Source organism: Lissotriton helveticus, chromosome 5_1 (assembly GCF_964261635.1).
Source record: "Lissotriton helveticus chromosome 5_1, aLisHel1.1, whole genome shotgun sequence".
In the NCBI taxonomy this organism is placed as follows: domain Eukaryota; kingdom Metazoa; phylum Chordata; class Amphibia; order Caudata; family Salamandridae; genus Lissotriton; species Lissotriton helveticus.
This window is the reverse complement of record NC_136065.1, coordinates 2,115,494,306-2,115,520,034: the sequence shown is the minus strand read 5'-3', so window position 1 is coordinate 2,115,520,034 and position 25,729 is coordinate 2,115,494,306. Positions and strand designations below refer to the sequence as shown.

Below are 25,729 nucleotides of genomic sequence, written 5' to 3'. Positions count from 1 at the left end.
GTCTGTGAGAGCTCAGGGAGGGGCGGCTGCAGGGTCTGCCCTCAGCCTGTGAGAGCTCAGGGGGGGGCTGCTGCAGGGTCTGCCCTCAGCCTGTGAGAGATCAGGGAGGGGCTGCTGCAGCCTCTGGAGTCAAGAGAAGTGTGAGCCGCAACAGGAAGCTAAATGAAAAAGATATTGTTTTAAAGTAGAAATATTCATGCCGTCCCGGGATGCTTTTTTTGGAAGACAGAAGTAGGGGGACTGACTAGAATACTTTTTTTAAGTAGGGGCACGCCGTGCCCTTCCGTCCCCGCCCACTTCTACCACTGGCTGAGACGTGTTGGTACTGTCCATTACCAGTACAGCAGCCATAGCAGCCCTGCTGAGAAGCACTGGTACTGTCAATTACTAGTACAGCAGCCCTGCTGAGAAGCGTTGGTACTGTCCATTACTAGTACAGCAACCCTGGTACTGACGAGGTCCTTAAGTGTGTCCCGTCTTCTGCCGGTCACAATGCTATCTCAGCTCTACCCCTTGCCTCAATACCGCATCACCCCACCCTTCCTTCCCACGGATGGGAAAACGTGTCGGCCTCTTGTTAACCAAGGCCCACACACTTGACAGGAAGGCGTGCAAAGACCGACCGGCCCATCAAGTTTACTCCTGCTCCTTGGCAGTGTAGCACCCGTGGACTTTACGTGGTCACTGGCTTGTCCACTACGCCCATTTCAGTAGACACTGCTGTCTGGGAACCACGTAATCCATAGACCAAGCAAGAAAATACTTACACTTCAATTTGTGAAGATGTTGTGTGTCCTAGTCCATGTCTTGTGTCCTAATCCTAGTCTTTGACACTAGTCGTAGTCTAGGTCCAAGTCTTGGGTCCTAGTCCTAGTCTTGGGTCCTAGTCGTAGTCTTGGGTCCTAGTCCTGGGTCCTAGTCCTAGTCTTGGGTCCTAGTCCTAGTCTAGGTCCTAGCTTTGAGTACTAGTCCTAGTCTTGGGTCCTAGTCCTAGTCTTTGGCACTAGTCGTAGTCTTGTGCCCTAGTCCTAGTCTAGGTCCAAGTCTTGGGTCCTAGTCCTAATCTTGGGTCCTAGTCCTAGTCTTGGGTCCTAGTCGTAGTCTTGTGCCCTAGTCCTAGTCTTGGGTCCTAGTCCTAGTCTTGGGTCCTAGTCCAAGTCTTGGGTCCTAGTCCTAGTCTTGGGTCCTAGTCCTAGTCTTGGGTCCTAGTCGTAGTCTTGTGCCCTAGTCCTAGTCTTGGGTCCTAGTCCTAGTCTTGGGTCCTAGTCCTAGTCTTGGGTCCTAGTCCTAGTCTAGGTCCTAGCTTTGAGTACTAGTCCTAGTCTTGGGTCCTAGTCTTTGGCACTAGTCGTAGTCTTGTGCCCTAGTCCTAGTCTAGGTCCAAGTCTTGGGTCCTAGTCCTAGTCTTGGGTCCTAGTCCTAGTCTTGGGTCCTAGTCGTAGTCTTGTGCCCTAGTCCTAGTCTTGGGTCCTAGTCCTAGTCTTGGGTCCTAGTCCTAGTCTTGGGTCCTAGTCCTAGTCTAGGTCCTAGCTTTGAGTACTAGTCCTAGTCTTGGGTCCTAGTCCTAGTCTTTGGCACTAGTCGTAGTCTTGTGCCCTAGTCCTAGTCTAGGTCGAAGTCTTGGGTCCTAGTCCTAGTCTTGGGTCCTAGTCCTAGTCTTGGGTCCTAGTCCTAGTCTTGGGTCCTAGTCCTAGTCTTTGGCACTAGTCGTAGTCTAGGTCCAAGTCTTGGGTCCTAGTCCTAGTCTTGGGTCCTAGTCATAGTCTTGTGCCCTAGTCCTAGTCTTGGGTCCTAGTCCTAGTCTTGGGTCCTAGTCCTAGTCTTGGGTCCTAGTCCTAGTCTAGGTCCTAGCTTTGAGTACTAGTCCTAGTCTTGGGTCCTAGTCCTAGTCTTGGGTCCTAGTCCTAGTCTTGGGTCCTAGTCGTAGTCTTGTGCCCTAGTCCTAGTCTTGGGTCCTAGTCCTAGTCTTGGGTCCTAGTCCTAGTCTTGGGTCCTAGTCCTAGTCTAGGTCCAAGTCTTGGGTCCTAGTCCTAGTCTTGGGTCCTAGTCCTAGTCTTGGGTCCTAGTCCTAGTCTTGTGCCCTAGTCCTAGTCTAGGTCCAAGTCTTGGGTCCTAGTCCTAGTCTTTGGCACTAGTCCTAGTCTTGGGTCCTAGTCCTAGTCTAGGTCCAAGTCTTGGGTCCTAGTCCTAGTCTTTGGCACTAGTCCTAGTCTTGGGTCCTAGTCCTAGTCTAGGTCCAAGTCTTGGGTCCTAGTCCTAGTCTTTGGCACTAGTCCTAGTCTTGGGTCCTAGTCCTAGTCTAGGTCCAAGTCTTGGGTCCTAGTCCTAGTCTTGGGTCCTAGTCCTAGTCTTTGGCACTAGTCGTAGTCTTGGGTCCTAGTCCTAGTCTTGGGTCCTAGTCCTAGTCTTGGGTCCTAGTCCTAGTCTAGGTCCTAGCTTTGAGTACTAGTCCTAGTCTTGGGTCCTAGTCCTAGTCTTTGGCACTAGTCGTAATCTTGGGTCCTAGTCCTAGTCTTGGGTTCTAGTCCTAGTCTTGGGTCCTAGTCCTAGTCTAGGTCCAAGTCTTGGGTCCTAGTCCTAGTCTTGGGTCCTAGTCCTAGTCTTGGGTCCTAGTCCTAGTCTTGTGCCCTAGTCCTAGTCTAGGTCCAAGTCTTGGGTCCTAGTCCTAGTCTTTGGCACTAGTCCTAGTCTTGGGTCCTAGTCCTAGTCTAGGTCCAAGTCTTGGGTCCTAGTCCTAGTCTTGGGTCCTAGTCCTAGTCTAGGTCCAAGTCTTGGGTCCTAGTCCTAGTCTTGGGTCCTAGTCCTAGTCTTGGGTCCTAGTCCTAGTCTTGTGCCCTAGTCCTAGTCTAGGTCCAAGTCTTGGGTCCTAGTCCTAGTCTTTGGCACTAGTCCTAGTCTTGGGTCCTAGTCCTAGTCTAGGTCCAAGTCTTGGGTCCTAGTCTTGGGTCCTAGTCCTAGTCTAGGTCCAAGTCTTGGGTCCTAGTCCTAGTCTTGGGTCCTAGTCCTAGTCTTGGGTCCTAGTCCTAGTCTTGTGCCCTAGTCCTAGTCTAGGTCCAAGTCTTGGGTCCTAGTCCTAGTCTTAGGTCCTAGTCCTAGTCTAGGTCCAAGTCTTGGGTCCTAGTCCTAGTCTTGGGTCCTAGTCCTAGTCTTTGGCACTAGTCCTAGTCTTGGGTCCTAGTCCTAGTCTAGGTCCAAGTCTTGGGTCCTAGTCCTAGTCTTGGGTCCTAGTCCTAGTCTAGGTCCAAGTCTTGGGTCCTAGTCCTAGTCTTGGGTCCTAGTCCTAGTCTTTGGCACTAGTCGTAGTCTTGGGTCCTAGTCCTAGTCTTGGGTCCTAGTCCTAGCCTTGGGTCCTAGTCCTAGTCTAGGTCCTAGCTTTGAGTACTAGTCCTAGTCTTGGGTCCTAGTCCTAGTCTTTGGCACTAGTCGTAGTCTTGGGTCCTAGTCCTAGTCTTGGGTCCTAGTCCTAGTCTTGGGTCCTAGTCCTAGTCTTGGGTCCTAGTCTAGGTCCTAGCTTTGAGTACTAGTCCTAGTCTTGGGTCCTAGTCCTAGTCTTTGGCACTAGTCGTAGTCTTGTGCCCTAGTCCTAGTCTAGGTCCAAGTCTTGGGTACTAGTCCTAGTCTTCAATCAATCAATCAGGAGTTTGTTAAAGCGCGACTACTCACCCGTAAGGGTCTCAAGGCGCTAGGGGTGGGGGGGCTAGGGGGGATGCAGGTTCCATTCCATCAAGGAGGGGGTCTGTCGAAGAGCCAGGTTTTGAGGTTTCTTGCGAAGATGGGGAGCGATGTTGTCTGTCTGAGGTGGAGCGGAAGGGCGTTCCATGCTTTGGCCGCGAGGAAGGAGAAGGAGCGGCCTCCCGATCTGGTCTTTCTGGTGCGGGGGACCACGGCGTAGGAAAGCTGGGCTGATCGTAGAGTCCTTTGGGGTGCGTGGAATTTGAGTCTGCTGTTCAGGTATGCTGGTCCGGTGCCGTGGAGGGCCTTGTGTGCGTGGGTGAGCATCTTAAAGGTGATTCTCGCCTCGACGGGGAGCCAGTGGAGTGTGCGCAGGTGCTGGGAGATGTGGCAGTGTTTTGGCAGGTTGAGGACCAGTCTTGCGGCGGCGTTCTGGATGTTCTGTAGCTTGCGGATGAGGTTTTTGTTTATTCCGGCGTAGAGTGCGTTGCCGTAGTCGAGTCTGCTGGTGACCAGGGCGTGAGTGACTGTCTTTCGGTGTTCGAGGGGGATCCATTTGAAGGTCTTACGAAGGAGGCGGAGGGTGTGGAAGCAGGAAGATGAGACAGAGTTGATCTGGCGGTCCATTTTGAGCTCGGAGTCCAGGATGATTCCCAGGTTGCGTGCGTGGTCTGTGGGGGTTGGCGGGCTTCCGAGGGCGGTGGACCACCAGGTGTCGCTCCAGGCATCGGGGTTTGGGCCCATGATGAGTCTTGGGTCCTAGCCCTAGTCTTGGGTCATAGTCTTAGGCTTGGGCACTAGTCTTTAAACATCAAACTTCTGCAGAAATCATTCAAGGAGCCAACATGAACAGATCCAAACCCTCCCAGAAACCCTCATGTGGGCATCCTAAACATTGCAAGAAACTTCATACATCAGAGAAACGCTCCATTCAACAACCTTTGCTGCTTAGCCAGGCTCGTGCCCAGCAGGGCCCTGAGGACCAGCAATGGAGAACAGCTCTGCTAAAGATGGCTCCTTCAGTGGGGTTCATACCCCATGGCCTGCCCTGATCCCCAGAGAAGTCACTGGCCCATCTCTTTCACATCCACAGAAGCCAGACCCGGAAGTAGATTTCTGGCTGCTCAGTGGCAGGCGGAAGTGATCACAGCATCTACAGGAAGTTGCCGCCTGGTTTGGGTGGAGAGAGCCACTTCCTGGCCCCGCCTCCTCGCGCGGCTCCTGAGCGGTGCAGCGCCCTGTTCTTCCAGTAAAAGGGTGACTTTGAAGTCAGTGTCAGAAAACTCATTCACAAGGAGGAGTGGGGAGGGAAGCGAGCGGTGTCAGCACAATTGCCCCCCTCCACCCCCCTGAATGGATCAGTGGTGGCAGCACACGGAAGGGATCAGCTTGCTCTGTAACTGATGCTAATTAAGCGAAGACAAGAAACCCTCTGCATTCAGCAGCTAAATTGGAGCTGGGTTATTGTTAGCTGTGAATCAATGCAGGATCATGGACCGGGCCCAGAGTGCTAAAACTGGGGGAACCTGAGCTCCCCCTGGGAGCGCAAAAGGATGCAGCGTTCCAGCGCAAGAATGACAGCGAGTGCCGGCATCACTGCGCGGAGGAGTTTGGGATACACCTGACAGCGAGTGCCGGCATCACTGCGTGGACGAGTCTGGGATACACCTGACAGCGAGTGCCTGCATCACTGCGCGGAAGAGTCTGGGATACACCTGACAGCGAGTGCCTGCATCACTGCACGGAGGAGTTTGGGATACACCTGACAGCGAGTGCCGGCATCACTGCGCGGACGAGTCTGGGATACACCTGACAGCAAGTGCCGGCAACACTGCGCAGAAGAGTCTGGGATACACCTGACAGCGAGTGCCTGAATCACTGCGTGGAGGAGTTTGGGATACACCTGACAGCGAGTGCCGGCATCACTGCGCGGAGGAGTTTGGGATACACCTGATAGCGAGTGCCGGCATCACTGTGCGGGCGAGTCTGGGATACACCTGACAGCGAGTGCCTGCATCACTGCGCGGAAGAGTCTGGGATACACCTGACAACGAGTGCCCGCATCACTGCGCGGCAGAACCTAGGATACACCTGACAGTAAGTGTCCGTACCACTGCGCAGCAGAGTCTGGGGTACACCTGACAGCGAGCGCCCGTATCACCGCTTGGCAGAGTCTGGGATACACCTGACAGTGAGTGCCCGCATCACTGCGCGACAGAGCCTGGGATACACCTGACAGCGAGTGCCTGCATCACTGCGCGGAAGAGTCTGGGATACACCTGATAGCGAGTACCTGCATCACTGCGCGGACGAGTCTGGGATACACCTGATAGCGAGTGCCTGCATCTCTGAGCGGAGGAGTCTGGGATACACCTGATAGCGAGTGCCTGCATCACTGCGCGGAGAAGTCTGGGATACACCTAATAGCGAGTGCCTGCATCACTGCGCGGAGGAGTCTGGGATACACCTGATAGCGAGTGCCTGCATCACTGCGCGGAGGAGTCTGGGATACACCTGATAGCTAGTGCCTGCATCACTGCGCGGAGGAGTTTGGGATACACCTGACAGCGAGTGCCTGCAACACTGAGCGGAAGAGTCTGGGATACACCTGACTGTGAGTGCCTGCATCACTGCGCAGAAGAGTCTGGGATACACCTGACAGGGAGTGCCTGCATCACTGCGCGGAAGAGTCTGGGATACACCTGACAGCGAGTGCCTGCATCACTGCGGGGAGGAGTTTGGGATACACCTGACAGCGAGTGCCTGCAACACTGAGCGGAAGAGTCTGGGATACACCTGACTGTGAGTGCCTGCATCACTGCGCAGAAGAGTCTGGGATACACCTGACAGTGAGTGCCGGCATCACTGCGCGGAGGAGTCTGGGATACACCTGACAGCGAGTGCCGGCATCACTGCGCGGAGGAGTTTGGGATACACCTGACAGCGAGTGCCGGCATCACTGCGCGGAAGAGTCTGGGATACACCTGACAGCGAGTGCCTGCATCACTGCGCGGACGAGTCTGGGATACACCTGACAGCGAGTGCCGGCATCACTGCGCGGAGGAGTTTGGGATACACCTGACAGCGAGTGCCTCCATCGCTGCGCAGACGAGCCTGGGATACACCTGACAGCGAGTGCCTGCATCACTGCGCGGAAGAGTCTGGGATACACCTGACATCGAGTGCCCGCATCACTGCGCGGCAGAGCCTAGGATACACCTGACAGTAAGTGTCCGTATCACTGCGCAGCAGAGTCTGGGGTACACCTGACAGCGAGCGCCCGTATCACCGCTTGGCAGAGTCTGGGATACACCTGACAGTGAGTGCCCGCATCACTGCGCGACAGAGCCTGGGATACACCTGACAGCGAGTGCCTGCATCACTGCGCGGAAGAGTATGGGATACACCTGATAGCGAGTACCTGCATCACTGCGCGGACGAGTCTGGGATACACCTGATAGCGAGTGCCTGCATCTCTGAGCGGAGGAGTCTGGGATACACCTGATAGCGAGTGCCTGCATCACTGCGCGGAGAAGTCTGGCATACACCTAATAGTGAGTGCCTGCATCACTGCGCGGAGGAGTCTGGGATACACCTGATAGCGAGTGCCTGCATCACTGCGCGGAGGAGTCTGGGATACACCTGATAGCGAGTGCCTGCATCACTGCGCGGAGGAGTCTGGGATACACCTGATAGCGAGTGCCTGCATCACTGTGCGGGTGAGTCTGGGATACACCTGACAGCGAGTGCCTGCATCACTGCGTGGAAGAGTCTGGGATACACCTGACAGCGAGTGCCGGCATCACTGCGCTGAGGAGTTTGGGATACACCTGACAGCGAGTGCCGGGATCACTGCGCGGAGGAGTTTGGGATACACCTGATAGTGAGTGCCCGCATCACTGCGCGACAGAGCCTGGGATACACCTGACAGCGAGTGCCTGCATCACTGCGCGGAAGAGTCTGGGATACACCTGACAGCGAGTGCCTGCATCACTGCGCGGACGAGTCTGGGACACACCTGATAGCGAGTGCCTGCATCTATGCGCGGAGGAGTCTGGGATACACCTGATAGCGAGTGCCTGCATCACTGCACGGAGGAGTCTGGGATACACCTGATAGCGAGTGCCTGCATCACTGTGCGGGCGAGTCTGGGATACACCTGACAATGAGTGCCTGCATCGCTGAGCGGAAGAGTCTGGGATACACCTGACAGCGAGTGCCTACATCACTGCGCGGAAGAGTCTGGGATACACCTGACAGCGAGTGCCGGCATCACTGCGTGGAGGAGTTTGGGATACACCTGACAGCGAGTGCCGGCATCACTGCGCGGAAGAGTTTGGGATACACCTGACAGCGAGTGCCTGCATCACAGCGCGGAAGAGTCTGGGATACAACTTACAGCGAGTGCCTGCATCACTGCGCGGAAGAGTCTGGGATACACCTGACAGCGAGTGCCTGCATCACTGCGCGGAAGAGTCTGGGATACACCTGACAGGGAGTGCCTGCATCACTGCGCGGAAGAGTCTGGGATACACCTGACAGGGAGTGCCTGCATCACTGAGTGGAAGAGTTTGGTATACACCTGACTGCGAGTGCCTGCATAACTGCATAGAGGAGTTTGGGATACACCTGACAGCGAGTGCCTGCATCACTGCGCGGAAGAGTCTGGGATACACCTGACAGCGAGTGCCTGCATCACTACGCGCAAGAGTCTGGGATACACCTGACAGCGAGTGCCTGCATCACTGCACGGAAGAGTCTGGGATACACCTGACAGCGTATGCCTGCATCACTGCACGGAAGAGTCTGGGATACACCTGACAGGGAGTGCCTGCATCACAGCGCGGAAGAGTCTGGGATACAACTTACAGCGAGTGCCTGCATCACTGCGCGGAAGAGTCTGGGATACACCTGACAGGGAGTGCCTGCATCACTGCGCAGAGGAGTCTGGGATACACCTGACAGGGAGTACCTGCATCACTGAGCGGAAGAGTCTAGGATACACCTGACAGGGAGTATCTGCATCACTGCGCGGAAGAGTCTGGGATACACCTGACTGTGAGTGCCTGCATCACAGCGCGGCAGAGTCTGGGATACACCTGACAGGGAGTGCCTGCATCGCTGCGAGGAAGAGTCTGGGATACACCTGACAGCGAGTGCCGGCATCACTGCGCGGAAGAGTCTGGGATACACCTGCCTGCCATGCAGGCCCCCTGCACCATGGCGCTAGGGTGCCTAAGTTGACGCCAGGCACCACGCAGTTCGCCGGTGTAAGGAGAGAGCCGAGATATGTCACATCTTAGTAGATATGGTGCAGTCCTGCTTTGTCCCTGTCACACAGTGCAACAAGTTGTCTTGCTGAGTTGCGTTGCGTAACTTTGTGATATATCTGCCTGCTGTGTTTGGTTTGCAACATCCACAAAAAAAGTTCCTTTTAACTCAAAACAGGAACTTGTATATGAGAAATACCAGAACAGTGGGTCTCAGAGATTATTGCAATAATATTAGCGAGCTGCTGCTGTGTTACAGTGTTGAAAACACTCCTCGCTATCCCTAAATGGAAACACATTTAGAATTTGGACCAATGTGTCTGTGCAGTGTCAGTGACCTGGCCAAAGAGGGCCTGAAAGAGCTGAAGTTGGATCATTAATTAAATACTGGTTCGAGCAGGGGCCCCCAAACTATGTTTGGTCCAGGAAAAGGGTGCAGGGCAGGGTTGCAGCAACTCTTATTGATTTCAAAATATTTGATTCGTTTTAGTGGATACCAAAAGAAACAAGCATTAGCAATGGAATCGGTCTCGCCTTCGGGACCTTATATGTATTTAGCTTTGCAGCACATTAGCCTGGGCGCTGAAACATCTACTGTTCTTTAACATGGAAGGAAAGTAAGCACCAAACTGCGTGACACGCCAGGTATGGGAACACATGGAGAGAAATACTGCCTTTCAGCGGGGAATGGTATAGCCCAAAGCTCTGTTTTTTTAATATAAAATCAGGGCATTCAGTGATTATATTACTGAAAATACAAGATTTGAAAATAATATTATTGTCTATGGGTGCTCATGGAAGACAATTTCAATGGACTGGAATCTAGAGAATGCTAAAGTGATTCTGGTATATTACTGATCTCTGCTGATCGTTTTCTATCAAGAAAGTTAAATAGAGGCAGTTGCCAGAAAAATAAAAAAGAAAGTCTCTCAGCAGAAAAAAATTCTGGTATTTTATTGACCTCTACTGGTCGTTTTCTATCAAGACAGTTAAAGAGAGGCAGTTGAACAAGCAGAAAGCAATTCTGGTATTTTACTGACCTCTGCTGGTCGTTTTCTATCAAGACAGTTAAAGAGAGGCAGTTGAACAAGCAGAAAGCAATAATGGTATTTTACTGACCTCTGCTGGTCGTTTTCTATCAAGATAGTTAAATACAGGCAGTTGAACAGAAAAAAAGTCCCTAAGCAGAAGTAGACAAGTCCTAGGGCTGATCTCCAGAGCCCACAAAGTAAATACACATATAAGTATATAATAAGTATATACGAGAGATCTCGAATGCCCGATCTAAAAAGGGAGGTGATAAAGAGGAATAATGAGCAATCATAGTGAGGGGAATGCTTGTAGTCTTTGAATAAATCCAAGAGCAGACGAAACCCAATCCGATGGATTCAGATCCGTGTCCCAGATGTGGGCCCGGAGGAATCAAGGGCTGGAAAGCACTTTGATTGCAGCAGGCTGAGAGGGGGTTCCAGTGATGGGAACTACAGTTGGGAGTTGCTGGCCCTCCAGAATATAGATCACACATGGCCCTGTCCCTGGAGCAGCCCCCCTGCTGGAGACCTCTCCTCTGAGCCTCTGGACGCCAAGGCGCGGAGCAGCCGGGAGTATGCAGGGGTGGACGAGGGGAAATGGAGATAATGGAAGCAGCCACAGGGGACCGTGTTATACTGCAGAGAAGAAAGACCCAAGAGCGGCTCTGCTAAGAGGAAACATTAGCAGGACTTTAACTCGTTCTCCACACATTCACGAATGTCCTGTTGATTAGGGGAATGGAGGAAACAGTAGGAGAATTAAGTAAACTGTAGACCAATGAAGGAAACAGTGGAGCAGTGGAGGAAACAGGATGTGCAGAGGAAACAGGATGTGCAAAGGAGGAAGCAGGATATGCTAAGGAGGAAACAGGATGTGCAAATGAGGAAACAGGATGTGCAAATGAGGAAACAGGATGTGCAAATGAGGAAACAGGATGCACAAATGTATGATGTTACATCGCATACATAACTACGCATGGCTTTACAACGCGGTCATTACAACAACTGAGTTGTTACCACTCGTGCCATTACATCGCAAGTCATTTCAATGACTTGCGGTAGGGGGCACGATGGACTTAGGAATGGTATTCATTACTATACCTACTCCACTTTATGCAATAGCATAACTGGATTCCCTGCACATTCCCAACACATTCCCTGCTATTTCATGCCCCCTACAGCAAGTTGTTGATACGAGTTGCGATGTAATGGCATGCGTGGTAACACAGCGGTCGTTAAAACAACTGCGTTGTGTTTACAGCATTGTAAACGCAGTTTCCCGGATGCGCAGTGGAGGAAACAGGATGTGCAAAGGAGGAAACAGGATGTGCAAAGGAGGAAACAGGATGTGCAAATTAGGAAACAGGATGCACAGCGGAGGAAATATGGTGTAAAGCAGACAAAAAAAGAATGTGAAATTGAGAAAACAGGATGTAGGAAACAGGAATGCAATGGAGGAGACAGGATGTGCAATGGAGGAAACACTGATGCAATGGATGAAACAAGATGTGCACCCCAGACCTGGAGAGAAGGTGACACAGCACAAGCACAACAGGGTCATCTGAGGTCCTCTACCCTTCCTCCACGTCCGAGCAAGAGTACTCAAACCTTTATTGGAGTTCCTGAAACATCTGCAGGTGAAGATGTAAGGGCAGGGGAAACCCTGCTGAGACGGCCTACACATTGACTCTCCCTCTCTGTAAGACACACTTCCAAAGCTGAGGAGTGGAGTCTACGGGGGCACTCTTGACTTCTTTCTGATTGGGAACTTGAGTTGCTCATGCCTAATACAGCTTTCCTGATCAGTGTCGCTCAAAGACCTTGGCATAGAGCTCGTTGCTAGATTGAAAGCCGTGGAACGGGGCTAGACTAACAGCCAATGTCCAGGGCAGAGGTCTTCAAACTGTGGGGTGGACCCCCTAGGGGGCCTCAAGTGACCCTAGATGACAGGGGGTGCCAGGCTCTGGCCAAAAGAAACACTGATCACAGTGCTTTGTTTTAAATGAAAATAAAATAGCGGCAGTAAGCCGCTCTGTCATGGGCCGTCACTAACATCTTTTGTCATGCATATCCTAGCTGAGAGTATATGTCAAAAGGGAGGAGACTCCCAGTAATCTTCAAAACCCTGACCCCCATTTCTAATAATCACACTGTGGATACTTTTACACGCTAGTAAGGCCTAGCTAACCAGAATAGTATGTTTTGCAGTCATGACTTTGGATGCATTTTGGAAAGGGGTAACATAACTTATCTGCCATGTTTAAATATGCTCAGACATATTTAAACATTGCCAATTTAATCAAATAATTGTGAAAAATTCAGAGGGGGGCCCGATTATTTTTTTTTTTTTCACCGGGGGTTGTGGGGGCGCGCCATTAAAAAGTTTGAAGACCAATGGTCCTGAGTGAGATTGTGAAATTCCAGCCAGTAACTGTGTTACAGTGTCCATAACTCCTTATTAGAACATTGGAATGTTGGGAGCTCCATTGAAAACAATGGAGTGCTCCGGGGTTATAATGGCTGCTATACGCCCGGAACTCCAACATTCCAATGTTTCTTTGTTCACAGCTCTGGCTGTGGACAAAGGCTTCAGGGACCCTGAGGGGATTCCAATCCCCTCGCGCTCCCATAAGGCTTTGTTCTTTTTTGTTAGAACATTCTGCCCTCTAGTGGCAGAATGTTCTAATAGCCTTATAGCCCTTCGTAGCTGGGCTATACCGGCTATTAAAGTCCCTCTCCCTTGTTAAAGGCCCTTGCCTTCGGCTCGGGCCTTTAACGCTGGAGAGGGCCTTTAATAGCCGGTATAGCCCTCTACGGCGGGCTATAAGGCTATATTAGAACATTGGAATGTTGGGAGCTCCATTGAAAACAATGGAGTGGTCCGGGGTTATAATGGCTGGTATAAGCCCGGAGATCCAACATTCCAATGTTTCTTTGCCCATAGCTCTGGCTGTGAACAAAGGCTTCAGGGAGCCTGAGGGGATTCCAATCCCCTCGCACTCCCATAAGGCTTTGTTCTTTTTTGTTAGAACATTCTGCCCTCTAGTGGCAGAATGTTCTAATAGCCTTATAGCCCTTCGTAGCTGGGCTATACCGGCTATTAAAGTCCCTCTCCCTTGTTAAAGTTCCTCGCCTTCAGCTCGGGGACTTTAACGCTGGAGAGGGCCTTTAATAGCCGGTCTAACCCTCTACGGCAGGCTATAAGGCTATAATATGGAGGGGTGGATTCCCACTGAGCATGAATGAACCTCGGGTTATCCCACTGACTGGCAAAGGTGGTAACAGCAGTGAACATAGTCATGTGTTGAGGGGAACAGGGGATTGGAAACAAGTGGGGGCGTCCATGGTTCTCAACCCCTCCCTCAAAGGAGCTGGTACGACTGTGAAGCCACTTAATGGCTAAAGTATTGCGTCATTGAGCGGGAGAGTGGTCTGTGGGGGGGGATATAGTGGAGTCATCTTCTTGCAGTCCTTTGCAGTTTTCCGCATTAGGTCATCTTGCTGGACTTAAAAATATCTTCGATCCTTTAAAAAGCAGTTTCAGCAACATGGCCTCCTGTGTGGAGTCAGCCTTCCTGGAGCGCGTTCACCGGCAATGGCGAGCTGCAGTCGCGGAGACTGACGCAGCGGACAAGGCGCATGAACTATCAAAGGATGAGAGGAAGGCATCCTGCTGCTCCGTGAGCCCCAGAAATTCAAACCAGCCCTCAACTTTATCCCAAAATGGCAGCCAGAGACTGGAAATAGGTGGGAAATTCAAGAGCAGGTTGCTTTGCACATGTGGCATGTGTGTGAGAGATGAGGATGAAGTTGATTCTGGAGAAGGACCGCCTTTTGGCCAACGCCACCTTATGGTTCACCACATCTTCTGGATGAGGACCACCAGAGAGAAGAAGCCCTCCATTGAGGTGTCAACTTTTACCACTCATGTCTAGTATTTGTAAAGCGCAAACAACTACCCGAAGGTGTCAAGGCACTGGGGGCTATCGGGAAGATTAAGTGAGCTATTGCCCAGAATCACATGGTGCTGGGCAGACCCCTGCCGCCGGGGATCGAACCATGAGTCCCCAGGTTTGGGGGTCAGAAGTCATAACATATCCTACTCCTGGTTTAGGATTGGGCAATGACATCCTTCTCCTAGTTTAGGATTGGGCAATGAGTCATGACGTCCTTCTCCTGGTTTAGGATTGGGCAATGAGTCATGACGTCCTTCTCCTAGTTTAGGATTGGGCAATGAGTCATGATGTCCTTCTCCTGGTTTAGGATTGGGCAATGAGTCATGACGTCCTCCTAGTTTAGGAATGGGCAATGAGTCATGACGTCCTTCTCCTGCTTTAGGATTGGGCAATGAGTTATGACGTCCTTCTCCTGGTTTAGGATTGGGCAATGAGTCATGACGTCCTTTTCCTGCTTTAGGATTGGGCAATGAGTCATGACGTCCTTCTCTTGGTTTAGGATTGGGAAATGAGTCATGACGTCCTTCTCCTGGTTTAGGATTGGGCAATGAGTCATGACGTCCTTCTCCTGGGCAATGAGTCATGACGTCCTTCTCCTGGTTTAGGATTGGGCAATGAGTCATGGCGTCCTTCTCCTGGGCAATGAGTCATGACGTCCTTCTCCTGGTTTAGGATTGGGCAATGAGTCATGACGTCCTTCTCCTAGTTTAGGCTTGGGCAATGAGTCATGACGTCCTTCTCCTGGCCTGGGGAGAAAAACCGGATACAGCAATGCTCTCACCCTGTACCACTGTAACTACCCTGAAAGTGCCTTGAAGTGGTCTCTGGGGAGCACATGTACCATTCAGAAACATTAAATAAAATAACCACTGGCCCTGAATTAAGTGCTATGGTACAATTGACGTATTTGTATAGCGCTTCATAGGGCTAGCGTGGCCTCCAGGCGCTGTCCTGGGCGCAGCTGGGGATGGGCACGGTCAGGCTGCGGAGGCACGGTGGGGGGAGGGGTGCGGTAGGGCCCAGGGCTCCCTCCCCGCTGCGGACGGCCTGGCCAGCGGCTTGAAGGGCATCCATTCTCCGGGCCGGCACTTTATGTCTGCCCCCCTCGGCCTGCACTGTTTTCTTTTTCAATAAGTGTCCTGTACGATCGACCCGATGAGAAACTGGAGACGTAAAATGTGTCTCAAGGGAAAACGAGATGAAAGTCTGCAGAGAAAGAGGTGAGAGCGAAGCGGGGTAAGAGCGGTGGAAAAAGGAGGACTGGGGTGAGGAGGGGAGAAAGAGAGGGGGTAGAAAGACAAAGAGAGAAGGAGAGAGAGAGAGAGAGAGGGGGGGTAGAGAGAGAGAGATAACGAGACAGAAGGGGGGAGAGAGAGAGAGAGAGGGAGAGAGAGAGAGAGAGGGAGAGAGAGAGAGAAGGAGAAAGAGAGAGGGGGTTAGAGAGGAGAGAGAGAGGAGAAAGAGGGGGATGAGAGAGAGAACGAGAGAGAGGGGGAGAGAGAAGGAGAGAGAGAGAGAGAGAGAAGGAGAGAGAGAGAGAGAGAGAGAAGGAGAGAGAGAGGGGGTGAGAGAGGGAGACGGAGAGAGAGAGAGAGAGAACGAGAGAGAGGAGCGAGAAAGAGAGAGAGACGGAGGGAGAGAAAGAAAGAGAGGATAGAGAGAGGAGAGATAGAGAAGGAGAGAGAGAGAGAGAGATAGAGGGAGGGAGGGAGGGAGAAAGAGAGAGTACATATAGATGTGTCAGTGTATACTTTTAGTGGTTTCAGACTCTCACCTGTGTCTAGCAGACCTCGAGTATATGTCGGTGTGCCTGTGTGTGCTTTTAGTTGTTTCCGACTCTCACCTGTGTGTGTGAGACACCTCGAGTATACGTAGTTGTACCGATGTGTGTTTTAGCTGCTTCGCGCGCCCTCTGGTCTGTGCCCCCAGTCGCCCCCCTCCCAGGCCCAGCTGACGCGAATGGGGGGCTCCCCACTGCCCACCCCAGGGATGAATGGCCGGATGAAGCCCGTGTTGCACCCCGGCCCTCTTGGCCTACCCGGGCCCGGCCCTCCAGCTCCCGGCTCAGGCTGGCTCCCGGCCCCAGCCCTCCTGGCCTCCCCGGCCTCAGCCCTCCCGGCCTCCCCAGGCCCAGCCCTCCTGGCCTCCCCCGCCCAGCCCTCCCGGCTCAGGCCGGCTCCCGTCATCCAGGCCTCCCCGGGCCCAGCCCTCTCAGCCTCCCCGGCCCCAGCCATTCAGGCCTCCCCGGCCCCAGCCCTCCCAGCCCCAGCCCTCCCGGCCCCGGTCCCCAGCCCTCCCGGCCTCCCCGGCCCCAGCCCTCCCGGCCTCCCCGGCCCCAACCCTCCCTGGCCTCCCCGGCCCCAGCCCTCCTGGCCTCCCCGGCCCCAGCCCTCCCAGCCTCCCTGGCCCCAGCCCTCCTGGCCTCCCCCGCCCCAGCCCTCCCGTCTCAGGCCGGCTCCCGTCCTCCTGGCCTCCCCGGCCCCAGCCCTCCCAGCCTCCCTGGCCCCAGCCTTCCCGGCTCAGGCCGGCTCCCGTCCTCACCGGCCCAGCCCTCCCGTCCTCCCCGGCCCAGCCCAGCCCTCCCGGCTCCCGGCGGGGCTCACTCGCGGAGCCCTCTGTCACCGCGCGGCTCCAATAAGCGGTAATTGAAGTTAATCAGCCGTGCGACGGGCGCAGATGGAGCCGGTTAAAGGAAATGATGTTTGGAAGCAGTGAATCAATACAGGAGTAATTACCAGCAGGGCCCCCCCCGCGCCTGCGCCCCCATCCTTGACCAAGCGCCGGAGAGAGACATCTTAATCCACAGGCTGTGGGCGCGCGCAGTGCACGAGAGGGAGCGTGGGAATACACAGGAGCTCTACAGGCTGTGAGCCAAGTGTGCAGGCCTGGCTACAGGAATTTTTATGTGGGTGGGCCAAGGGTGCATTTGGGTGGGTGTTGGACTTGGCCCTCTCTGCAGGGTCATCCCTGAACTTTTTGCCTTCCTCCAATATTCTCTCTGACCTGTTTTTGTTGGTTTAATGACTCTGGGCACTTTACCACTGCTGACCAGTGCTAAAGTGCATATGCTCTCCCTACTGTAAATGGCTACATGTGATTGGTTTCCATGATTGGCTTATTTGATTTACTGTCAGTCCCCAGTAAAGTGCACCAGGAGTGCCAGGGCTTGTAAATACAAATGCTGCTAGTGGGCCTGCAGCACTGGTTGCGCCACCCACAGAAGCAGCCTTTTAAATGTGTCTAAGGTCTGCCATTGCAGAACCTGCGTGCAGTCTGGTACTGTCATGTTGACTGCGCAAGTACACCTACTTGCCAGTCCCTAAACCTTCCCTTATCTTCATATTAGTCACCCCTAGGGTAGGCCCAAGGGCAGGGTGCATTGTAAGCATAAGGTAGGACAAGCCCTGATGTGTGTGGCATGCCCTAATTGTGAATTACAGCCATTTGTGTTTTTCACTAATGTAAGGCTACCTGTTCTCATAGACCAGAATGGGCTGCTGGAATTATTACACTCTATAATCCCAGCAGGCTCAGGGAACATGGTAGAAAGTCAAGTTTAGTATGCCTGAACGCAGAATAATAAAATACTTCTTTTAGTAAAGTTTATTTTAATATCCTGGGTTTGCAAATGCTACTTTTAGAAAGTTAGCATTTGCTTGCCTAACCATTTCAGCCTGCCTCTGCTAGGATGTGTATCTGCTGTCTGGGTTGTGTGAGTGACAGGGCTGGGGATGACAGGTGGTGAATAGAGGGATTACACCAGAGTGGGTGGTGGGAGTGCCCCTTGACTCTGAATAGGGCTGTGCTCTGCCGCCTCAATGCTGGCTCCGCCCCCTGGGGAGCGACTGATGACTCTGCCCTGCACCTGGCCCAGGAAGAGGGAAGACTGTCAACAGAGTACTCCTGGACTGTACTTGTCATCACAATGCTGGCTCCACCTCCTGCGGAGCGTCTGCTGTCCCTGCCACACACTCTGAAAGAAGAAACCAGAGCCTGGAAAATAAAGTGCTCAGAGACTGACTGGATTAGGCAAAGGCCCCCCTGGCCTGCGAGAACAAAAGAAATGGTGTATAAAAGTAGGAGCCCTGCTCCTAAGAAATTAAATCCTGTTCTTGCCAAGAAGAAGCTCTGCTTGAAGAGGAGGACCTGGGAAAACTACATGGAGGAGTACTGTCTCTAATCCTGAGAGACTGGCCTGTGGTGGGCGCCCTGCTGCATGAAGGAGAGAGGAAGAAGACTGGAAAAGACTTTAATTCAACTTGTGCATTTTTATGAACAATCTCCAAGGGCTTGCTGGCGAACTTGCCCCTTGAACTGCGCCCCAGGAACAGTGGGCGCTACCCCCTGAAGAAACAAGCTGCTGCTGGTGTCGCCTGTCTCTGCAGCACTGCCCACTGAAAGCTGAGTGTGTTGTGCCCCGCCATCGCGCACTCTTAAGAGCCATGCAGCCCCCCCTGTCCTGCCAAGCACTGTGACTCCTGCCCACCAAGCCGCAGTTCGCAAAGTGAAGGTCAGCCCCGCCTGACCCGAGCACCGTGACTGTGCCCCTCCGAGCCGTAGCTCGCAACGCAAAGCGAAGGACCCATCCGGCCCAAGCACCGCGACCCTGTGGCCCCCGTGCCGTAGCTCGCATCGTGAAGACCGGACTGCTGCCCGAGTTCGCTTTCCCCCCCCTGTGGCATCCTGTGCGCAGCGCCCTGCCGCTGTAAGAGACAAGCTGCGGCCCGAAGTGCAGCTTGAGGACGTCCCGCACCGTGCCACCACGTCCCCGTGAGGTATCCGGTTCACAGCGCCTCGCCGCTGTGAAAGCCTAGCTGCGACCCCTAGTTTGGCTGGAGGACATCCCACACCGGACTACAAACGTCCGCTTCGATCTTCAAAAGACCAAAGGTACTGTAAATCGAATCACTGTACGAGTCGCATTCTATCACTACGACTCGCACCGCCTGTGTGCCTTGAGGCCCCTGGTACACCCCGCAGTGGGTGGGCCACTGCGGGCTTGATTTATTGCACACATGTCTAGGCAGGCATGCTTCAGGGTCCTCCTTTATGTCTTCTTAGTCTTACAAGGCCCAGTAAAACTCACTCTTTTCCAAATCTCTTTTTAATGTTATCGCTCTCAAAAAGTGTTTTTTTCCATGTAATGCTCCTTTGATGGGAAGAGGGGGTTTCTGAGGTGGGAGTATCAGGCAAGTGACACTCCTCGGGCTCCTTCTGTGCGAGCCTTCAGGGAGAATCCCTCTTCATTACTACCCCCACCTGACCACGGACTCTGCAACACACTCCCTTACAGGCTTGAATATCCAGGACTCCTCTCCAGTGCCCCTCATCTCACAGCTGACCTTGGGCCTCAGCCCCATATCAGGCACCATCGGGCTCCACTTTCATTTTTCCCGGTAAAAACATTAGTAAAATCACCTTCATATTTAAAACATTGAATATAGCAGTACATATAATTAGCAGGCACTTTAAAGTATGTTCCACAGTAGCCCTTATGGTCCGACTGCTAGTTAAATAAACAAAAACAGAAAGGCCATGACAGGGCTGGCTTTAGTGCTGATGAGAAAGTCTTTTTTGGTGCCGCACCAATAACTTCTTTCTCAGCAAATACCTTTACTGCCACCCTCCAACAGTGCCCCTCATCCCTCCATGGTCCCCCCCTATTGACCTCCTCCTCAGACTCCCTCACTGTCATCCTCCAACAGTCCCCCTCATCGCTCCATAGCCCCTCGCGATCATCTCTAAAACTGTCTCTGTGTTTGTGCACCAGGAAGCTGTCTTGGCCCGGGCTGACACACACGACCTGTGCGTTGCACGCCTGCCTACAAGCCCTCACTGCGAGGGCCAAGGCTCATGTTTGGGTGGGCCTGGCACACCCGGCCCACCCGCTAGAACCGGGCCTGCAAGTGTGCAAGACGACAGGAAATACACGCTGCTCTACAGGCTGTGAGACAAGTGTGCAAGATGACAGGAAATACACGCTGCTCTACAGGCTGTGAGACAAGTGTGCAAGACGACAGGAAATACACGCTGCTCTACAGGCTGTGAGACAAGTGTGCAACACAACAGGAAACACACGCTGTTCTACAGCCTGTGAGACAAGTGTGCAAGACGACAGGAAATACACGCTGCTCTACAGGCTGTGAGACAAGTGTGCAAGACGACAGAAAATACACGCTGCTCTACAGGCTGTGAGCCAAGTGTGCAAGATGACAGGATATGCACACTGCTCTACAGGCTGTGAGCCAAGTGTGCAAGACGACAGGATATGCACACTGCTCTACAGGCTGTGAGCCAAGTATGCAACAGGACAGGAAATACACACTGCTCTACAGTCTGTGAGACAAGTGCACAACACGACAGGAAATACACGCTGCTCTATAGGTTGTGAGCCAAGTGTGCAACACGACAGAAAATACACGCTGCTCTACAGGCTGTGAGCCAAGTGTGCAACACGACAGGATATACACGCTGCTCTACAGGCTGTGAGCCAAGTGTGCAACACGACAGGAAATACACACTGCTCTACAGGCTGAGAGCCAAGTGTGCAACATAACAGGACATACACAGTGCTCTACACGCTGTGAGCCAAGTGTGCAACACGACAGGAAACACACGCTGCTCTACAGGCTGTGAGCCAAGTGTGCACGATGACAGGATATGCACACTGCTCTACAGGCTGTGAGCCAAGTGTGCACGATGACAGGATATATACGCTGCTCTACAGGCTGTGAGCCAAGTGTGCAACATGACAGGAAACACACGCTGTTTTACAGGCTGTGAGCCAAGTGTGCACAATGACAGGATATGCACACTGCTCTACAGGCTGTGAGCCATGTGTGCACGATGACAGGATATACACACTGCTCTACAGGCTGTGAGCCAAGTGCGCAACACGACTGGATACACACACGTTCTCTACAGGCTGCTCGCCAAGTGTGCAACACAACAGGGTGAAGGAGAACTAGAAACTTACTCTACAAGCTGAGAGTCAAGTATGCAACACAACAGGGAGCCTGAGAAATAGAAACATGCTTTACAGGCTGAGAGTCAAGTTTGCAACATGAGAGAAAGCCATAGATATACACACGTGCACTACAGGCTGTGAGTCACTTGTGCAACACGACCAGACATACACACTGCTCTACAGGCTGTGAGCTAAGTGTGCACCATGAAAGGGAGTTTTAGAAATAGACACGTGCTCCATAGGCTGAGAGTCACGTGTAAAACACGAGAGGAAGCCTGAGAAATGCACACACGCTCTACAGGCTGAGTCACGTGCGCACAAGAACATACACACGTTCTCTACAGGCTGAATCATGAATGGAAGCCTGAGAAACAGACACGCTGTTTTACAGGCTGTGTGTGAGTCAGGTTTACAACACACGAGAAACGTCTAGATATAGATATGATTTATACAGGTCATGACCAAGACCACTGGAATTATGCGGCAGGAGAGGATCAAAATATGCGGTGATGTTGACTAAAATTACGCAACAACAAAAGCTAAATTGTGCGGAATAATCAGCACATTTTGTGATAGGAACACTTCATTATTTTGGCATTGGTAGACATTGCAATACTCTCTGGGTAAATATTTTACCTCATTATTAGCTGTTTAACCCCCAATACCATAGTAAACAACTGAAAGATGACCAGTCACCTTTGAGAAGGTTTTACCGCTGAGCAGGTCACATCGTCATGCTTTCAGTAACGTTTGATCCTGCCTGCAACAGAGGCACCCTTGCACCATGGTGCACAGGTGCCTACTTTGGCACTAGGCTGCCAAAATGGCGCCAGCCCTTGCAGGAAGGACAGCAATGCATGGTATTGCTTAAATACAGTGCCTTCCAGCCCTTTCACTTTAGCATAAGTCAACACAGTAAAGTACCTCGCTGCTCTGCCCTATGCCAAAATGCCATAAATGAGCCAGTTGTTGCTGCCCTCCGCACGGGCGCACCACCGCCTACAGCGCCGTGAGACAAGTTATATTATTATTTATATATTAAATATATATCTTTTTTTAAATTATTTTTTTATTATTTATTTATTTTTTATTTTTTTATTATATTATACAATTAAATAATATATATGTATGTATTGTGACTTATATATATATATATTAAATATATTATATATATTATATAAAAATATCTCTACCCAAACAACAAAACTCGGTCCCCAGCTGTCCTGGGGACTGGACGGTTCGTAGGTTTAGGGGAAAAGGGGTTTGTCTGAGGCCACCTTCGTATCCCCTCCAGCCTGGAGACGGGTCTCGGAAGGGGTGAATCCGGTTTCATGAAGGAATAGAAACAGGACACCCTCAAAGTTGTTGTGGAGGCAGAGGTTTCTCCCTGAAGGGTAACAATTCTTTGTGAATAATGCATAGAAAATAAGTGCAAACAGAGTGGTCTGTGAGGACCTAGCGCCTTGCTGCTGAGGAGCGCTCCTCATGGCACTTTAACATATTGTCATCGGTTCTTCTATCGTTGTCATTGGTATATCCCGGGTTGGAAATCAAAACCAACCCTGACAAAGGCGTTTAAAGTAAGGAGGGCGTGGCTGGCCACAGTCAAACTAGCCCCTGGCCAGGAGACTAACCAGAAATGCCCAGAGGCAGGATAACCCATCTGTCCGGGGCCACTTGTGCCAGTAATAGTATCCATGTGCAGTAGGTCGGCACTGAGGTGAGTGGGAGCAACTTTCTAGAGGCAACCTGCACTCCCAGAAAGTGTAAAAGTGTCCACTGTGTGCAGGACCAGACTGGGAACCAAAACCGGCCCCGGCAAAGTGCTCGGCCGCCCCCCCGGGTGGGGGAGGTCTAAGCTCTTTGCCGGGGTCGGTTTTCGGCCAATTTTGTTGCAAGGCCGATTTTGCAGGTATGCTGCATAAACAGCCCTCTAAGAAAAAAACGGCCCTCGGGGGCTCAAAACCGGCCCCCACCCGTGCGGCGCACAGAGAGATTGCCCGGTGCCCGCAACGGTCAGTCCGGCCCTGACTGTGTGACCATTGATCAGAAAATAGGCCGTAACGAGCACCAGGCATTTTCCCGGTAGACTGCCAGGGTGGGGGAGAGGGTTTTGGGCCCCTGGGGGAGTGTTTCTGTTACTGGGGGCAGATAATATCGGCCCTCTGTTACAAAATCGGCCAAAACCTGCTCTGCTAAACAGCTGGGCCTAACCTGTATCCCCCACCCCCGGGGGCCGGCTGAGCAGTTTGCCAGGACCAGTTTTGGTTCCCAGTCCGGCCCTGGGCAGAACACAGGCCCTACAGCTCCTACGGTGCCGGGGGCCCAGTCTAAATCTTATGGATAGTGGTGAGATGGGAGTCTGGGGGTCCACATATCACCTTCTGCATGGGGGCCCCATCATTTTGCGTTCCATCAGTGTTCCAGCCAGGAAATGAGTGAAAAAAGACATTACTGATGGCCCGTTACATAGAGCCTTGTGACCTACACCCCATAGATCCATTCAGAAGAATATATGAAGGGCCCCCCTGTAAGGGTGTACGGTGCTAGGGTCCGGGGTCCCCATGGACCTGCACCCTTCTTCACAACTCTTTGACAGAGGCAGCGGAGGCCGCAGGATCACGGCTGGTGTTTTCTCCTGCCTTTCGTCTCGCGAGTATCGGACACGAAACAGGAAGTCACTGGTGCTATTGGCGCGTCACTTCCGGTTCCGATGCTGCGATGGGGAAGTTGCTATTAAAGCTTGGCCGGACTTGGCCTCCCCGTTTTTGAGAGGCCATCGCGACGACGAGGACTAGGACTTAGTGCAGTCTGCTGTGTCCTTAATGTGGGTGTGGTGACCCCCATAAACAGTGAAAGATATGTTTGGGGCAGATAAAAAAAAAACGCTCTACACTGCAGGATTTCTTCAATTCAGGAAGGACCTTAAGACCTGGCTCTTCGACTGAACTGCCCCCAGCGCCTTGAGACCCTAACGGGTGATTAGCCGAGCTAGGCCTGGGCGGTGAACTCCACTCCGGTCGGGCAGTTTTCTGCGCTCGGCGGAACTCGTGGAATGCAGAAAACTCCGCTCCGCGTAGTGCAGCAGAGTTTTCCCCGCTCGTGCTTGCGATTTGTAAGTTGGCGAGCGCGAGCTGCCGTGCGGGTAGAAGTTCTACCCGAGCGGCAGGAAGATCAGCGCGAACTGCAGTTTGCACTGCACTCCGCCACTTGCGGAACTCCGCTGAGTTATTTTGTTACTTCGCTGCATTCCGCGTAGCGAAGGTCCACAAACCCTGATTGATTGGGGATGCTGTATGGGGCCATCCTGTTCTAAAAGCAGCTTCCCCGCCCCCTAGTCTACACCCCACTAGGAAAACTCACCATGAGCAAACCGACAGTCACAGTCAAACTGCACCGCAGCGCCACGAGGCCCAGCGACTGGGGAGTGGGCGCCATTTACAAATACTGTGCAGCGTATTTCCCAGAGATAGCAGTGGAAATTCTACTCCTCTTCAGGCAGTACACCCCCCCACCCCCCTTTCCATCCGCTCACCTACTACTCAGAGCAGGTAATTGAATTCCTGCTGACAGAGGAGGGGGCAGAGGGGGGGGGGGGTTGGGCTCCTGCCCTGGAGTACTCAGGGTGAGTGGGACACTGACAGCCCTGCCCCACTTCCGTCACTCAGGGGAGGAGCCTGACTGGATTACAGGAAACGTCATTATTTCATTATTAATAATGATTTTTCCGTGCCTTTGTCCTCCCCTGGGAGGTTTCAGTGCTTTGAAGGTCTTCTTGGCTGGTTAAAAAAAATAATGGAACCTTTTGGTTGTTGAGTGACTGGGGGCTGGGGGGAGGGGCGGTATCCTGGCCCCGATCGCAGGCGTCTTTTGCTCTCCTTCTTACTTTAATTCGCTTTCGCAAATGATGCCAGACGAAGGGGCTCCTGTGCATGGCTGTAAAATGAGCGCCCTGGGATTGGGGCATGTGGTTTGGAGCTGAAGTCCCAGCTCTGTCGCTGGGCGCTTTGTGTGATCTTGGACACGTGCTTTTTGTTTCTCTTTGCCGTCACGAGGACCGCCTCTTACTTGACACGCTATGTCTCCTTTAAAAGGCTGCCGTTAAAGTGTACTTTTAAGCAGGTTTCATAATTCTTATATTCTCCCAAATGAGGGATCATTTCTAAAGATCGCTAGCGCTTGGAAGCAGCAATAAGCACTATGGGCCATATGTATGAACACATTTTTCCATAGACACAGAATGGGTAAAACCCTTTGATACATCTGGCCCTATAAGCTCCTCGTGAATTCAACTGTTCCTCATTTTCCTTGGCTCACAAAAGACCCCCCGCCGGTCTCTGGCAGGTCAAGCGCCCACTTTGTTGATCCTGGTATGGCATATTGACCCTGAACTGGAATGGCGTGCTTGACCTTGTGGCCAGTGGAAGCCATTTTGTATCCCTCCATTCCCTGGGAGTGGCGTCACTGGTTTCAGTGCAGCGTCTGCACACAGGTTGTCAATCACGTACGTTGTTAGTTATGCGTTCTGATTGGTTGGGTGCATTTGATCACTCAGGAACTCCACCCTGGTTTAAAGGACTGTGGGCACGTTCTGGTGGTCACCAGGGGGACAGAGACTGCCCTCTGTCACCCCTGGCACTGCCCTGCTTTTAACCCCTTAGAAGTAATGGGGTAACCCAGTAACCATCAGAACCAGGGTGAGGAAACTAAACAAAAACAATGGACATTGTCAAACACAATTTAAATACCACCTTCCAGAAACATGTGTTTTTAAATCCAGAGTTCAGGGAACCCAAACTCCAAACCTCCATCTCTTCCCAATTGAAATTTATA

At 52.4% G+C, this 25,729-nt stretch overlaps 1 protein-coding gene across 1 annotated transcript in view; it reads left to right on the top strand.

Moving 5' to 3' along the window:
* Positions 1–25,729, top strand: part of NTNG2 (netrin G2) — a 237,447-nt gene that overhangs the window by 61,525 nt on the left and 150,193 nt on the right. The gene's annotated exons all lie outside the window — the stretch shown is intronic.